This window comes from Lissotriton helveticus, chromosome 2_1 (genome assembly GCF_964261635.1).
Source record: "Lissotriton helveticus chromosome 2_1, aLisHel1.1, whole genome shotgun sequence".
NCBI classification, from domain to species: Eukaryota; Metazoa; Chordata; class Amphibia; order Caudata; family Salamandridae; genus Lissotriton; species Lissotriton helveticus.
The window spans coordinates 366,743,068-366,759,936 of record NC_136059.1 but is presented as its reverse complement, the minus strand read 5'-3'; positions in this window follow the sequence as shown (position 1 = coordinate 366,759,936).

The following is a 16,869-nucleotide window of genomic DNA, read 5'->3' as shown; positions in this document are numbered from 1 at the left end:
GCCCAATAAGGCTAAGGAAGAGTGAAGAAATGACTTTTGATCAGAGTTCAATACATAGACTGTGACAAAAGTGCATAGTTTGCCTCTGGACTGTCCCTTAATCATGCTATATTGCCTTCTCTGTCAGTTTTGTTTCCCTCTAATGTAAATTGCTTCAAAGAGTGAAACAGCAGGGCCACCCCATTGTGTTTCGTGGAGGCCAAAGACTTAAAAATTGTGGGGTATGTTGGATGTCGTAGTCTATGGTCCTCTTCCCTCTTAACATGGGTCTCTTGTAGAGCTACCACATCATGCCAGTGGTCTCTTAGGTATTTCCATACCTTCGGACATTTAGCTGGTGAGTTGAGGCCCTTAACATTCCACCTACCTGGGTCATGTTTGCGCTATATAAAACTTCCTAAATAAATAAATAAATACATGTAAGTGTAGTGAGTATAATGGTTGGTATAGGTATCTAATTGATCCTGTGGAGGACCCCCTCTCGCATCCCAGTCTCCACGGTGTTCCCAGGCCTTCCTATCGCTGCAGGGTGTTTGTCACTTGAGCTGTAGATGATTTCCAGTAGGCCCCCCGGCTGATTGCTCTCCTCCTTCATTGTGCCTCCTCCTGACAACCACCGGCTATTTGGTGAGGACTCCCTGTGTGAGGCCCAGGTAGGATGAGCCCTGACGGTGCAGGGATCCGCGAGCTTTTTCACCAAGTTTGGTAGCAGAGCGGATACGGTTTACATCCGCTCGACCTTCTTGGCTGTCCATGCCCCCATGTTAGCTCGTTTTGAAATGGTTTAAAATCTCTTCCTGGCTTATGAATGAAAGAACATGTGTCTTGCAGCTTGTGTAATGGCGATCCAACAGCCATTTCTCTGGTCAGAGGACTGCGACTGCTTCTCATTAATCTTATTGAAGAGCTCAGGTGCACTGTAATATGTAATAATGCTTGAGAGCGCAGTGAAATCTTGCTGTGGTAGTGGGTTGTATTATATAGATGCTCTTACTGTTGCTGCTGTAATTGTTTGTCCATCTTTGATGATATCCTCTTCTTGTCTGGCATTGTTTAATCATAATGCTTTTTTATTGTTTGTTTTGCTGTTTGTGTGGCACCACACTGCAATCTGGCTCCTAATGTACCTCCTCTATTGCAAGTTGACTGTCAATGTACAGATACAGGCGTGGCTCCTTTAATCCAGAACTCGTGCCACAATGCAGAGTACCAGACATTCACCTCCATAGCAGAACCATTGCGGGGTCTATTCACAAACTACACTTTGAAGTTCATTTAGTTGTACTATAGTAGTACTACTCACATACTACAAAATGCTACACTCAAACCTACATGTGGACACCTCCACCCCTCCTATCCTTTCTTTGTGTAGTTCTCCAGAAATCTTCACACATGTAAACTTATATTTTAGTAGTAAATGTGGGAGGGACAGGGAAGAGTGGATGGAAAGTGGGCAATACTTACTGAATGTTAGGTATATATCGAGGCCTGAGGAGGGTTTTAGTGAGGAGTGGGAGTTTATGGAGGGACAGGAACAAAACCACAAAAGAATAAGCACATTCATATTCACAAACTGTACTACTAAAACTACTCCAGCCAAAAAGGCCCTAAAGGAGTCATAAATCTACTCCAGCGCAGCCTAGTGGGTATCCAGCACCACATATAGCTTACCTCTAGGCCTACACCACTTTTCTATAAAAAATTATGGCTGCAGGGACTAATCAGAATCTCATAAAAATTTTGTTGTTTAACTTAATGTTTAGTATACATGTAAATAGAAAAATACATATTTTTAAATATTTATTTACTTTTTAAATGTAAAGATAAATGCAACTATTTTGTTTCAAAAATTCAAAAATTAGTTACCTGCATATATTTCAAATGCACGTGTAAACATTTTACTTTACAAAGGTATTGTTTTTGATAGATCTCTGAATAAAAATTGAAATTTAGTTTAATGTATTTATGTTAATTAAATATTTATTTCAAAACTAAATTAACAGTGCTGTATCTGTCTTATTTTGTTCTATATTTCAAATAAATATATAACATTAATTTACATCAATATGTAACGTTAAAATATTTACAGAATTATTCTTAAAAGTCTAATTCACTGTTTTGAATTTCTCTTCACTTTTAGTTAAGGAGACTAATTCATGTGAATATTTCACTTTGCGAATAGGCCCCACGGTGTCTCTGAATGGGTAGACACTCCCTACTTGTCTTGACTTATGAGTGGGTTACAAATACACAGTAGCCAGTGCTAGTGCAACAGTGTGGCCACTTAATTAAATGCACTAGTAGCACCGGTTGAGGAGAGGAAAGAAACAGATGCCTGAGAAAAGCAGAGAGAGAGGGTCCCATTAACAAAGAATTGTGACGTGCTCATCCCTACTACAGCTAGAATCCAACTGATCTCAGCTTGCAGGGTCAGCTACACCCACTTCCAGTGGTTTGCTTTTGACACTTGGGTATCTCTATTTCAGGCAATGGCTAAACATCATGGAATGATTTAAGTAGAAGGTGATCTTCAGTTTCAAAGACTGACAGATTGCTTAATTCAAGACAAATCTGCATGCAGAGATTTCCGTAGTTGGGGTGGAGATCTGTACATAGAAAAATATAGGAGCACATGTATCAAGCCTTTTTGAGTTCATAAACAAGCCGATTCACAGATTCGTCCCATTTGCGAACTCAAAAAATGTATTTCCGATGCAGCAAACCCTATTATGTGATTCAATAATCGGTCACCGAATCGCAAAATGGGATTGCTATTCGGAATTAGGAAGTGGCATGTTTAAGGTGTCCCTTCCTAATACCGAATCGCATCGGTATGTAGGAATGTTTTGCGACCGAAATGCGGCCACAAAACATTCACATTTTAGCACCTTCTTCAAATAGGTGGTAATCTATTTGCAAATTGGAATTGGTCTCCAAGGGACCCCTTCTTCTTTGTGATTGCTTGTAAAAGCATTTTTTAAGAGCAGGCAGTGGTCCCACGGACCACTGCCTGCTCTTAAAAAATGAAAGTAAAACTTTTCATTTTTATTTTTGTAAAGCATCTCGTTTTCCTTTAAGGAAATCGGGCTGCTTCACAAAGCAAGAATTTGCAATGCAATAGGCCTGGGTTTCATGCGAGTTTGAGCTATTGGCATTGTAAATTACAATGCCTTTTATTTTTATTTATGTTTTGGGTTTTAAAACATAAATAAAATTTGTTGTCTAGTCTAGTGGAGTGGTGTGGTGTGGCTCACTGGTTAGAGGCGGCAGACCCGTAAGCAGAGAACGGCCGGGGACCAGGGTTCAATTCCCGACGCGGCAGGGTCGTGGACCGTGGTCAAAACAGACTCGATAATTCTCGCCTCGGTGCCTACTCTAACCAGGGAACACACTCGGCAACTCTGGGCATTAAGCTTGCCTCATCTCCACAACGGCCCCCCACAGACGCCGGGGATGCCTGGTTTCACCTTGGAGATACCCAGAAAGGGACCATCTCACAGGGAAAACCAGGACGGGTTCCCTAGCGGTCTTCAGCGCCAGGATACTCCATAGAGTCGCAGTGCGCTTTACAAGTACACCCACATTTACATTTACATTTACAATACTAAAAGCTTAAACTCTCGCAATTGTGAGACCTATTGAGGAAGTGACCCGATTAGGGCCACCCGGGTCACTTGCGACCACCTCTCAGCCTTCCATACAAATGAAGTTTCGGTCAGACAGTAGAGAATACAAACTAAGTATATTTTATTTAGGTACACTCAAGCAGAGTCCAGTCTGACCAGTCTCATAGGATTGCTGCTGAGGGACCGACTTCAGCAAACATAGTGATACATTTTGTACGTTTCTGAACCAAGAATGTCCCAACCATAATGGAAATCTACTAGCAGGTTCAGCTAAAACAAAGAAGTACAGTAAGACAATTCTCGACTCTGATACCGGGCACACATTATGTTATTACCAAGGTCATTCTGTTTGTGTCTACCACTAGGCTAGTGGGAGAAAGCCTTTATCAATGCAAAAGGAATGCGTTAACAAGAACAGTGTATCAATTAGTAGAGCAAGGCCTAACCTTAAGTTCATGAGGCTTTCCACAGCCTGCTTCTTGAGAAGGGAATGCACAGCTCACAACATAATTCAAAATGGCGACTGGACATAAAATGTTGCAGTGTATACTAACTTAACATAAGTACCAAACACAAGCAGGGTAGCAAAACATTTTCATTTCATCACTATTGCATTGCAATAAAGGGCCTTCTCGACTGCTTGTTAGATTGTAAATATCAGAGGAAGAGACCGGCCTGTGATGTCTTCAACGTAGAGATAAATAGTGCAATAAAGAAGATGAATAAGTGTTGTAGACTACACAGACACAAAGTGTGAAGTGAGAGTTACATATGATCCGAGCTATAAACACTATCAAATCGCTCCAACACTTTTCGCTCTGTGATTACACTGTCGCGGCTCAGGAGGAAGAGTGGGAGGGGGCTATTTCCTGCCCTCTGCGTGATTTGAGTGTGCTGTGTGGCATTGCGTAATGCCATTGCTATTGTTGGCCTAATAAAAAACACTCTAGCTGTAGTAGTGCTCTGCCTCCACCTCCTGGTGCAGGGCGTTCTGTGCTTCATGGAAGGCATGGAGGGAGGGATGGTTTTGGCTGCAGCTCCGGCCTTTCACAGTGAACCTGCTATTACTAGTGAGTGAGAGGCGCTAAGATGGTGGTATTGGTATTGGTGGTGGTGGTATTGGTGGTGCTGGTATTGGTGGTGGCGGTATTGGTGGTGGTGGTATTGGTATTGGTGGTATTGGTGGCACTGGTATTGGTGGCATTGATGTTGGCGGTATTGGTGGTGGTGGCACTGGTATTGGTGGTGGTGGTGGTATTGGTGGTGGTATTGTTGGAGAAGGTGGTGGTATTGATGGTGGTGGTGGTATTGTGGTGGTATTGGGGTGATGGTAATATTGGTGGTGGTGGTGGTAGTGGTATTGGTGGTGGTATTGGTGGTTGTGGTGGTGGTATTGGTGGTGGTGGTATTGGTGGTGGTGGTATTGGTGGTTGTGGTGGTATTGGTGGTGATGATATTGGTGGTGGTGGTATTGGTGGCTGTTGTATCAGTGGTGGTGGTATTGGTGGTGGTGGATGTGGTGGTATTGATGGTGGTGGTGGTATTGTGGTGGTATTGGGGTGATGGTAATATTGGTGGTGGTAGTGGTATTGGTGGTGGTATTGGTGGTGGTGGTGGTGGTATTGGTGGTGGTGGTATTGGTGGTGGTGGTATTGGTGGTTGTGGTGGTATTGGTGGTGATGATATTGGTGGTGGTGGTATTGGTGGCTGTTGTATCAGTGGTGGTGGTATTGGTGGTGGTGGATGTGGTGGTATTGATGGTGGTGGTAGTATTGTGGTGGTGGTATTGGGGGTGGTGGTATTGGTGTTAGTATTGGTGATGGTGGTGGTGGAGGTGTTGGTGGTGGTATTGATGGTGGTGGTATTGGTGGTTGTGGTGGTATTGGTGGTGGTGTAATTGGTGGTGGTGGTATCAGTGGTGGTGGTGGTATTGGTGGTGGTGGTATCGGTGGTAGTGGTAGTATTTGTGGTAGTGGCATTAGTGATGGCATTGGTGGTGGTGGTGGTGGTACTGGTGGTATTGGTTGTGGTATTGGTGGTGGTGGTATTGGTTGTGGTATTTGTGATGTGGTGGTATTGGTGGTGGTGATGGTATTGGTCGTGGTATTGGTAGTATTTGTGATGGTGGTATCAGTGGTGGTATTGGTGATAGTTGTGGTATTGGTAGTGGTATTGGTGTTGGTGGTACTGGTGGTGGTGGTGATGGTGGTGGTATTGGTGATATTGGTGGTGGTGATGGTAGTGGTATTGGTGGTGGTATTGGCGATGGTGGTATTGATGGTGGTATTGATGGTGGTATTGGTGGTGGTATTGGTGGTGGTGGTGATGATATTGTTGGTGGTGGTATTGGTGGTGGTATTTGTGGTGGTATTGGTGGTGGTTTTGGTGGTGGTGGCATTGGTGGTTGTATTTGTTGTGCTGGTATTGGTATTGGTGGTGGTGGTAATGGTGGTGGTATTGGGGTGGTGGTATTGAGGTGGTGGTATTGGTGGTGGTGGTATTGGTGGTGGTGATGGTATTGGTGGTGGTGGTGGATTTGGTGGTAGTATTGGTGGTGGTCCTGATGGTGGTATTGGTGGTGTTGGCATTGGTGGTGGTGGTATTGGTGGTGGTGGAATCGAATGTGGTGGTGGTGGTATTGGTGGTGGTGGTATTGGTGGTGGTGGAGGTGGTGGTGATGTGGTGGTGGTATTGGGGGTAATGACATTGGTAGTATGTGTGGGGGTATTGATGTTAGTATTGGTGATGGTGGTATTGGTGGTGGTGGTGGTATTGGTGATGGTGGTGGTAGTGGTATTGGTGGCATTGATGTTGGCGGTATTGGTGGTGGTGGCACTGGTATTGGTGGTGGTGGTGGTATTGGTGGTGGTGGTATTGGTGGTGACGGTATTGGTGGTGGTGGTGGTATTAGTATTGGTGGTGGTATTGGTATTGGCAGTAGTGGTACTGGTATTGGGGGTGGTGGTGGTATTTGTGGTGGTATTGTTGGAGGAGGTGGTGGTATTGATGGTGGTGGTGGTATTGTGGTGGTGGTGGTATTGGGGTGATGGTAATATTGGTGGTGGTGGTGGTAGTGGTATTGGTGGTGGTATTGGTGGTGGTGGTGGTATTGGTGGATGTGGTATTGGTGGTGGTGGTATTGGTGGTTGTGGTGGTATTGGTGGTGATGATATTGGTGGTGGTGGTATTGGTGGCTGTTGTATCAGTGGTGGTGGTATTGGTGGTGGTGGATGTGGTGGTATCGATGGTGGTGGTAGTATTGTGGTGGTGGTTTTGGGGGTGGTGGTATTGGTGTTAGTATTGGTGATGGTGGTGGTGGAGGTGTTGGTGGTGGTATTGATGGTGGTTGTATTGGTGGTTGTGGTGGTATTGGTGGTGGTGTAATTGGTGGTGGTGGTATCAGTGGTGGTGGTGGTATTGGTGGTGGTGGTATCGGTGGTGGTGGTAGTGGTAGTATTTGTGGTAGTGGCATTAGTGGTGGCATTGGTGGTGGTGGTGGTACTGGTGGTATTGGTTGTGGTATTGGTGGTGGTGGTGATATTGGTTGTGGTATTTGTGATGTGGTGGTATTGGTGGTGGTGATGGTATTGGTGGTGGTATTGGTAGTATTTGTGGTGGTGGTATCAGTGGTGGTATTGGTGATAGTTGTGGTATTGGTGGTGGTATTGGTATTGGTGTTGGTGGTATTGGTGGTACTGGTGGTGGTGGTGATGGTGGTGGTATTGGTGATATTGGTGGTGGTGATGGTAGTGGTATTGGTGGTGGTATTGGCGATGGTGGTATTGATGGTGGTATTGGTGGTGGTATTGGTGGTGGTGGTGATGATATTGTTGGTGGTGGTATTGGTGGTGGTATTTGTGGTGGTATTGGTGGTGGTTTTGGTGGTGGTGGCATTGGTGGTTGTATTTGTTGTGCTGGTATTGGTATTGGTGGTGGTGGTATTGGTGGTGGTATTGGGGTGGTGGTATCGGGGTGGTGGTATTGGTGGTGGTGGTATTGGTGGTGGTGAAGGTATTGGTGGTGGTGGTGGATTTGGTGGTAGTATTGGTGGTGGTCCTGATGGTGGTATTGGTGGTGTTGGCATTGGTGGTGGTGGTATTGGTGGTGGTGGAATCGAATGTGGTGGTGGTGGTATTGGTGGTGGTGTTGGTGGTGGTGGTATTGGTGGTGGTGGAGGTGGTGGTGATGTGGTGGTGGTATTGGGGGTGATGACATTGGTAGTATGTGTGGGGGTATTTATGTTAGTATTGGTGATGGTGGTATTGGTGGTGGTGGTGGTATTGGTGGTGGTGGTATCAGTGGTAGTGGTATTGGTGGTGGTATTGGTTGTGGTGGTGGTATTGGCGGCAGTGGTATTGGTGTTATTGGTGGTATTGGTGGTGGTGTTGTTAAAAAAACAGGCTTTCGAAAACAACCCATCAGGTAGCTTTAGTACAGATGACATGTAACACAGATGTGCTGTTGTCAGCTTCAGCCCATTCGCACAGGATTATGTGCTACATGAAATTCACACGACTTAATTCGCTAATCATTTCTAAATCCATTTTACTTAGGGGGGGTTGAAACAGACACTAGATACTGCTGGGTTAAAGTGATTGAAAGCAGGCGTCCGTGTTACGAGGCGGCCACGCTGCTTAAATAAAAAAAACACAAGTGGTGTCAGTTTCAGCTGGAGCAGCGCATGTCCAGTCTGCAGTAATAGAAACTCAATAAGGTAAATAGTACTTACAGTCTAAATAACAGGTACTGTGTAACAACTGAAGCAAAAGGACCAGTCGCCATGGGAGGGTACAAATGAAGACAAGGTCGTACTAAGGAGGGACTAACTGAGGTTCTGTGATTTTGCGTGCTTTTAAAGTGCATGACTTTCTTTTCTAAACATGGGTTTTTGCCATGCGTCGTGACTGCCATCTGGTGTTGCCTTTTACGTAGGCCTCAGAAGTTAGTCTGCGAGCAAAGCAGTCTGACCTTTTGTGGGTCATGTGTACATTAACTAAGGTTTCCTTCGTGCTATGGAGTTAATTTCAGAAGCTGGCCTTTCACCTGGAATTGACCCTGCCAAGCCAATTTCCCTGCAAGATCGTTATCCACTTTCCCAATCACCATTCAAGACATTTGTTAACTTTTAAGTTTCTTTACATTTATGTTATCTTGCACATTATCTGAAACTACTTTTCTTTACTGTTTCTTCATTTCATGGGTTACGCTTTCAATTAAGGGTTTGTCCGGGCCTTCCAGAATAATATTGTGGGTTGGGACACTGTAAAATGAGGTTTACTATATGATGCTGTGTGATGTCATGTACTTTCTATTGGTTGAATTTTGGTGCAGGGGCGTGCATTTTAAATGTACCTTTTTGTGTATAAATAGGGATGTCTCGTCTTAGTAAAATTGAGCAGTTTCTTGAGTTGTACACCGTGTTGTATTACTGGGATTTCTGCTACTAGCTGCAGCTAATGAATTTGATCTCTGACGCCACCTAGAAGTATTCCGTGTCTCTGTATACCAAGGCAAGGGAACCCAGAGGACTTTGGGCATGTTCCTGGCGCCGCTGGGTACTTGAAATCCCAGTTCTTCAGTTGGCGCCCTACGTGGGGCTCGACTTCAGTGGTACCGGTCCAAGCCCGAAGATTGCGAGGAGCCACGTGAGGAAATTCTGGAGGAGGGCCCCCACTTCATCGATCCCTGCATGTCGACGTGGACCAAAGGTCTTTTCTGCGAGGCTTCCCGCTTTCCAACGGCTACGAAGGACTGCTGCCCTGACTGTCGCCTTGTCTTGGACCCTCCAATTGATGTTTGTAAAGCAAGACGATAGACGGTCTTCTGGTGGCGTGACAGATATTTGGTTAAGTATAAGTGGGTCGCTCCCACGACTTTGTTTGTTTTCTTAGTTTTGATTTGGCTGCTGCAGTACCCAAAGCCGAAGGGCTTGTATATTTACGAGTGTATCATTTTTTGATTCCCTTTGAAGTTTGAAACCAGACTAGTGAGCAAGATGCCTGGTCTTGGTAAATTTGGTAATTGGTTTGTTTGTGGTTGTAACAGGGATTCCCGATTGGACGATTCATGTCCGGTACCTCCGGTTGGAACTCCGACTTATGAGCTCTATTCAAAACACAGAGTGGGCCCTATTACTTATAATGAAGTATGGGTCCACTACACTAAAAAGGATGGTGTTTTGCAATGGCCCCCACATGGTAGTTTTGAAACAGAGATTTTAGACAATCTAGAAGTTAAGCTATTTAAGAAAAAAGCCCGGCCGGCAAAGTTTGACTCTTTCCGCCTTTGGCGTAAGGAAGCCAAACAGCGAGAAATTAAACAAGCCTAGAGAGATAGGAAAGATAAAAATATGTCAGTACTACAAGCTGCTAGACAGTTTAAGGAAGATGGAGAAGAGCGTACGAGTGAAGTTTTAGATAGACAGCGTTGCATGGCCATAGATAGATGTTATCCGGCCTTGCCGTTTTCTCCTCCGAAAGTGATGGAAGACCCTGAAAAAGATCCTTTGATCTCTCATTTACTGAGATTGCCTCCTCCCTATGTGCAGGGTGCTACTGCGCCTCTATTACCCCCGGTTGTTCCACCCTTTGTTGTTCAACCTCGTGCTGTTGTTCAGCCACCCGGTGCTCCACAGACGGTTTTGCCTCTTCCTGCGCAACCCATTCTAGGGTCGCCAGCTTTGCTACCAGCTTTGCCTCAAACTCCTTTGCCTTCTGCTTCTGCATCTTCGATTTCTACTGTTCTTGTCCCTACACCTTCCTTGCCTCAGAATACTTATTCTCCTGTTCTTATGTCTGCTTCTTCTCCTTCTGTTCGAAAACGAATGACAGAAACTGTTTCTAATTTGTTGTCACCATTTTTTGGGTCACTGAATATGACCCCTGTTTCGGGACGTAAACAGAGTCGTAGTCAGCTTCCTAGTTCTGAAGAACGGACAGTGTTGGATTTGTTGGCTCGTAGGTGGATTTTAAATGCTCCGAGGTATGATTTGCCAGCAGTTATGGATGTTTTCTTTCAGTGGGAACCGCCTAAGCATAGGTATGTTTTTGATGTAATGTGTACTTTTCTGCGTCAGGAATGGGAAGATAATGAGTTGGGTCCGATTCCGCAGGATGTGCTCGATGTTCAGTCAGAGTTTGCTAAAGGGATGATAGTGGAATCTGATATTACAGATGCCGTAGAGACGATACTGGCTTTTAGATCTAGCCTTCCGCCTCAGACATTATATGAACCTGATTCCTCTGTTAGAAGAAAAGCGAGACAGTACCCTAAGAGAGAAGTTCCTCCTGTATGGAAAGAAGCAGTTCAGGCTAATGTAAATCAGGGTATTCAGACCGCTCCGGCTCATTTTCAGCGAGTATGGGTACATGTCCCTTGGAAGAGAGCAGAGGTCTTGGCTCTTAAGCAGACCTTACCTGACTCTCGTAAGAATCCTGCTGGTTATTACAAGGAGTTGTCCCAGACAGTTGAAGCGTGTATTATGAATTTAGCTGACATCGATATGTTGATGGGTAATGTAGTCCCTCAACCTTTGTGGGCGAAGATTCGTCATGAGAATCATGCTGCTGAATTAGGTGATACCTGGGCGAATATTGTTGCTGCACATGGTAGACAGGAGGGAGGTGCTAAACCTGAACCTCTAGTTTCAGAATTACCAGGTAGAATTATTAATTTGATGAAAACGATGATGCCCGCTTTACAAGTGAATTGGGATAAGTTAGCAGCATGTAAGCAGAAGAAAGACGAGAGTGTATCTGATTTCTTCACTAGGTTTGAAGAGACGTTTATTGATCATAGTGGTCAGGATATGAGTACGGAGGGTGGTCAAAGGTTGTTCGTGGATAAATTTGTCTTTAATTTGCTTCCCAAACTTTCTAATAAGTTAAAGGACTCTGAGAGTTCATGGGCTGTCTCTTCGTCCGCCCAGATATTGGCTACTGCACAATATTACGAGAATAGGGATAAAGATGAGAAGGATAAAGTGGAGAAGAAAACTAAAGAGTTAAAGACGAAAGTTCTTTTGCAGCAAGCTTATCCGCCTCGTCAGAATCAGCCTCAGTTTCAGCAACCTCCACAATTTCAGAGATTGTTACAGAAGCCTGAACCTTATGTTCAGCGATTCTTTCCTCGCCCTAATCAGTGTGCTTATTGCAGAGAGGAAGGTCATTACAAGAATAGTTGCCCAGCTTTGTTACAGCGTGCGAATGGTGTATCTGGTCAGAGAGGTCGTGGTAGTTTTCAGCAAGCACCTAGGGGTAGGGGACGTGGTGTGATCCCCCAGAATGAGCGTTCCTCTTCCCTACAGAATTCTGCAAATTATTTTGACAGACAGAATGTTCCGAGTGGTCAGTCTGCCCAGTACTATGTTGAGGATTACTATGTCGAAGGTGAGAGTTCTGGTTATAATGATAACTAGGACAGCCAAGGACAAAGTGAGGGAGTAGTGTCAGTTCCAGTAGATCAGAGTGGACCTTATGTTGAAGTGATTACATCAGGTGTGGTAGAACCTTTTCTTTTGGATACTGGTGTGATGAAGAGTTCTATTATGCACTCTAAACTTCCTGGCGCACATTTGTCTGGCTTGACCAATGTTTCAGTAGGATTTTCAGGTGCCCCAGTTCGTAATCCAGTTTCTAGTCCTTTGTCCCTTTCCATTTGCCCTTGTGAATTGGAAGCTCCACTTATTTTAACGACTGGTTGTGGTGAGAATCTGTTGGGTTTGGACTTGCTGAAAAGATTGTATGCGACATTGCATTGTTCTCCTTCAGGAGTACAACTTACCCTTGGTAAGAAAGTGATTTCCCCAATGTATTTGTCTAAGGATTGTTTGCCACTGGAATTGCGTTTGCTTCCTGATACACTTTGGGCCACAGGTCCAAATGATGTTGGTCTTTTGCAGATTCCTCCGTATGTTGTTACCCTTAAGTCAATGCTAGGCTGCCTCGTATTCCACAATACAAGATTTCGAGTGATGGTGAGAGAGCTCTTTTAGCGATTGTCTATGATCTGGTTGAGAAGGGTGTAGTTGAGGAAACGAGAGGTAATGTGTGTAACAGTCCTGTTTTGCCTGTCCTTAAACATACTGATGCTTCTCTTCCACCTGTGTACCGGTTTGGGATCGACCTTTCGAGAGGTCAATAAGATAGTCGTGCCACAGTTTCCTGTGGTACCTGATATCACTGCTTTGTTGACTTTGATTCCTGCTTCGGGAGCTTGGTTTTCTGTCATCGATTTGAAGAATGCTTTCTTCAGTATTCTTTTGCTGAGGAGAGTAGGGATATTTTTGGCTTCTCATTAGGAGGCCGAAGCTTCTGGTTTAAGAGAGCTCCCCAAGGTTATTGTGAAAGTCCCTCCATCTATAGTCAGGCGTTGAAAACTCAGCTTGACGGTTTTGTGTTACCTGTTGGTGCTACTCTTATTCAGTACGTCGATGATTTGTTGATTACTGCTGATGATGAAAAGATTTGTAAAGAGGCTACTCTTTCTTTGTTGCGGTATTTGTCTGACCTTCATCATAAAGTGTCACCTTCAAAATTGCAATATTGTCGCCAAGAAGTGACCTACTTAGGTCATCTCTTGTCGAAGGAGGGAAGGAGATTGACCCCAGAACGAATTCAAGCGATTGCACAAATGAATGTGCCATCCACGCAGAGAGAAGTGCGTGCCTTTTTAGGTATCACTTCGTATTGTAGGCAATGGATCCCCAATTTTTCCTTGCTAGCAAAACCACTGTTGGCATTGACTCTGAAAGATACTCCGCATCCTCTTCCTGGGTCTGACGAATGTCAGAAAAGTTTTTCTGAACTACGCGATGCATTGTGTTCGGCTCCTGTGTTGGGTACTCCAGACTATAGTAAGCCTTTCACGTTGTACGTGCACGAGAGAGAAGGTTGTGCGTTGTCAGTGTTGACACAACCATTTGGGGACAAGCAGCGTCCATGCGCGTACTTTTCAGCAACGTTAGACCCAGTTGCTAAGGCGTTGCCGAGTTGTCTGAGAACTACAGCTGCAGCGGCTGTTTCTATCCGACAGTCTGCTGGTTTGGTATTGGACAATACGTTGATTGTGATGGTCCCACATGCAGTGGATACCTTATTAAACAGGACTAAGACACAGCACCTTACTAGTGCACGTCTTTCAGGTTACGAGTTGACACTGTTGGCTAGTCATGTTCACATTAAAAGATGTAATGTGCTATATCCAGCTACGTTGTTACCGATCTCTACAGAGACGGATCCTCAGGAACAGCAGGATTGTTTTCTTCGTACAGAGAAAGAAAGGAAAGCTAGAGTTGACCTGAGGGATACTCCCCTTACGGATGTTGATGGTACCCTATGGGTAGATGGTTCGTGTTTTAAGCTTCCGAATGGTGAAACGACTGCAGCGTATGCTATTGCAACTTTACATACAGTTGTTGAGACAGCACGCATACCACAGAATTCTGTGCAAGCGGCAGAATTGATTGCACTGACTAGAGCGTGCGTGTTGTCAGAAGGAAAGCGAGTGAATGTTTACACCGATAGCCAGTATGTGTTTGGTGTTGCCCATAGTTTTGGGCGTTTGTGGAGAGAGCGTGGGTTCCTTACTTCGCATGGGACAAAAATACAGCATGGGCAGTTGGTGAATGAACTTTTGGAATCTCTCACTCTCCCAAAGCAGATTGCAATTATGAAGTGTAGTGCGCATAAGAAAGTTGTGGACGATGTTGGTCGAGGGAATGCGTTTGCAGATGAAGTTGCGAAGGAAACAGCGAAAGACATGATGAGCCGTATGTATGTTGCAGGCCCAGCCAATTGGGTTATGGCTGGTGGAATGTGTGAAGACACAATAGAAAGTGTGAAAATGATTCAGGCTGAAGCGACGGAGAAAGAAGTGAGTGTTTGGAGAGAGACTACGGGTATGTTGGATTCGACAGGTTGTTGGGTTGAGTTGTCAGAACACCAGCGATGGTTGTTGACTGATGCGTATGTGCTCCCAGTGGTTACAATGGCTCATGGAATGGCTCACATAAGTTCGAAGGGAATATGCAAGTTGTTGGCTCCAGTTTGGCAGAATGCTGGAATTCCGAAATGTGCAGAGAATGTGGTGAAACATTGTATGATTTGTTTGAAGTATAATCCTGGTAAGAAAACTCCGACTCCAGCTTGTCATTTTGCTCCTCCAACGTATCCTTTTGAAGTGATACAGTTAGACTACATTCACATGGAGAGATGCAATAATTTGAAGTATGTCCTTGTGGTTGTTTACGCCTTTTCCAGGTGGATAGAGGCTTACCCCCTAAAGGATAATACTGCCTTGTCTACAGCCAAGGTTTTGCTCAGAGAGTACTTCCCTAGGTATGGTTTGCCGAGAATTGTATGGTCGGACAATGAAAGTGAATTTGTGGGTCAAATCATGAAGAAAGTATGTGCTGGTTTGGGAATAAATCAGACGTTCCATGCAGCAAATCACCCCCAGTTTGCTGGACTTGTTGAATGTTACAATGGTACCTTGAAGCTGAAATTAGCTAAGGTACAAGCAAGCACTGGTCTTACATGGCCGGATGCCTTGCCATTGGCTCTTTTGTCAACAAGGACGACTGTGCATTCTCGAGTGGGACTTAGTCCGTATGAAATCGTGTTTGGTCGTCCGGCCAATGTTTGGGGTGTGCCTCGTCCTAAAGAATACAGCAGTATTGAGTACCCTATGTTGGTGGATTACTTACATGACTTGACTGCTAAATTACGTGTTCTCCACCAACAGGTCCATGACAGTTTACTGACAGCTACTACAGATCCAGGCCATTCCATTGAACCTGGACACTACGTTCTCGTTAAGAATTTCCAGCGCACCAAGAATCTGGAACCGAGATGGACTGGTCCCTATTTAGTTCTTCTGGTCACTAGAACTGCTGTTAGAGTAGCGGGTAAAAAGAACTGGGTGCATGCCACCCATACGAAAAAAGTTCCTTTGCCTTTACCGTATGATCAGTGGGTGAGGGGAGGTATAGCCGATTCTGAATGTGAAAAAACTCCTAGATTTGTTCCATTTAGTGATGCTCATTTGACATGGACACGGTCGGAACGCGAGGATGATGATGTTCTGCAAGCTGCTGTGCCTCCTCATCTAAAGATTGACACCACCAATCTGGAACTTTTATTTAAGGATCCAACTGTCCCTGATAAAGAACGCTACAATCTAAGACCGCGAAAGACTGTACATATGGACAAATAAACGTGAAACTGGAATATTTTTTTAGATAGTGAATTTACACTTTGGCAGATCAAGAAACTTTTTTTTGCTTTTTCCTTTTTCGAGTCACCATCCGGACTCAGCTGCAGGGTCACAGTAGGAAGTTCTTAAGGGTTGAGCCACGTATTGACACAAGGTCTGTGTTTCAGGGTCGTTAGTGCGATCTTGGCGCACACTTAAGTGAAGAAGGAAAATTTCCGTGAGCAGCACGTTAGAGGATGGAGTTTCTTGAATCTGATAAATGTGTTAGGAAAGTGGATTCTAAAGTCCAAATGTGTACATTTGTTCGTAGCAAATGTTTTTTGATAATGTGTTGTCTTATGCTTGTGAATATTACGTTAGCTTGTGTGGGTTGGATTTTCTATGTCACACAATTGCCACTTACATCTACCTCCCAACCTACTCTTTCTTTTTCTACTGTTTCTCCACATGAGTTTCATACGTTACCTGAACATGAACAGACACGAAGATCAGAATTTGTGAATAATTAGTTTATACAGATGTTGCATCAGCATCAGCTAGTTATAAATACCACAAATTGTTGGGTGTGTGGTCTTATGCCACATACTACAGATAAGGGAATGCCATATTTGGTTTTGCCTTTTTCACCTAATGGGTCAGTTTGGGCACTCCAATCAATGTTTAGCTATGCGAATGAAGCCTCTTCTGTACGTTCTGTCAAAGACAATGCAAGTAATAATGCCTTGATACGGGGAATAGTTGATATGATTAGAGATATCGATGCGTATAACGCTATCCCTAGAGATGAGGTATGAGCATATGTCAGTTGGAATAAGACGACATATAGTGTTAGCTTGACGGAGAAAGAAAGGCAGCGAAGGTCTCCTCCTATTTGGATTATACCCCACCAAGGTCATCTTTGTTTGCAAGGTAATGGTCAGAATCCGAGAGCTCAGCTTGGTAAGAGTGTGTGTGTTCACACATACGTTTATATGTCCCAGAAATCTCCTCCGTTCGTGCCAGCTAAAGGCACGTATTTTGTTTGTCACGA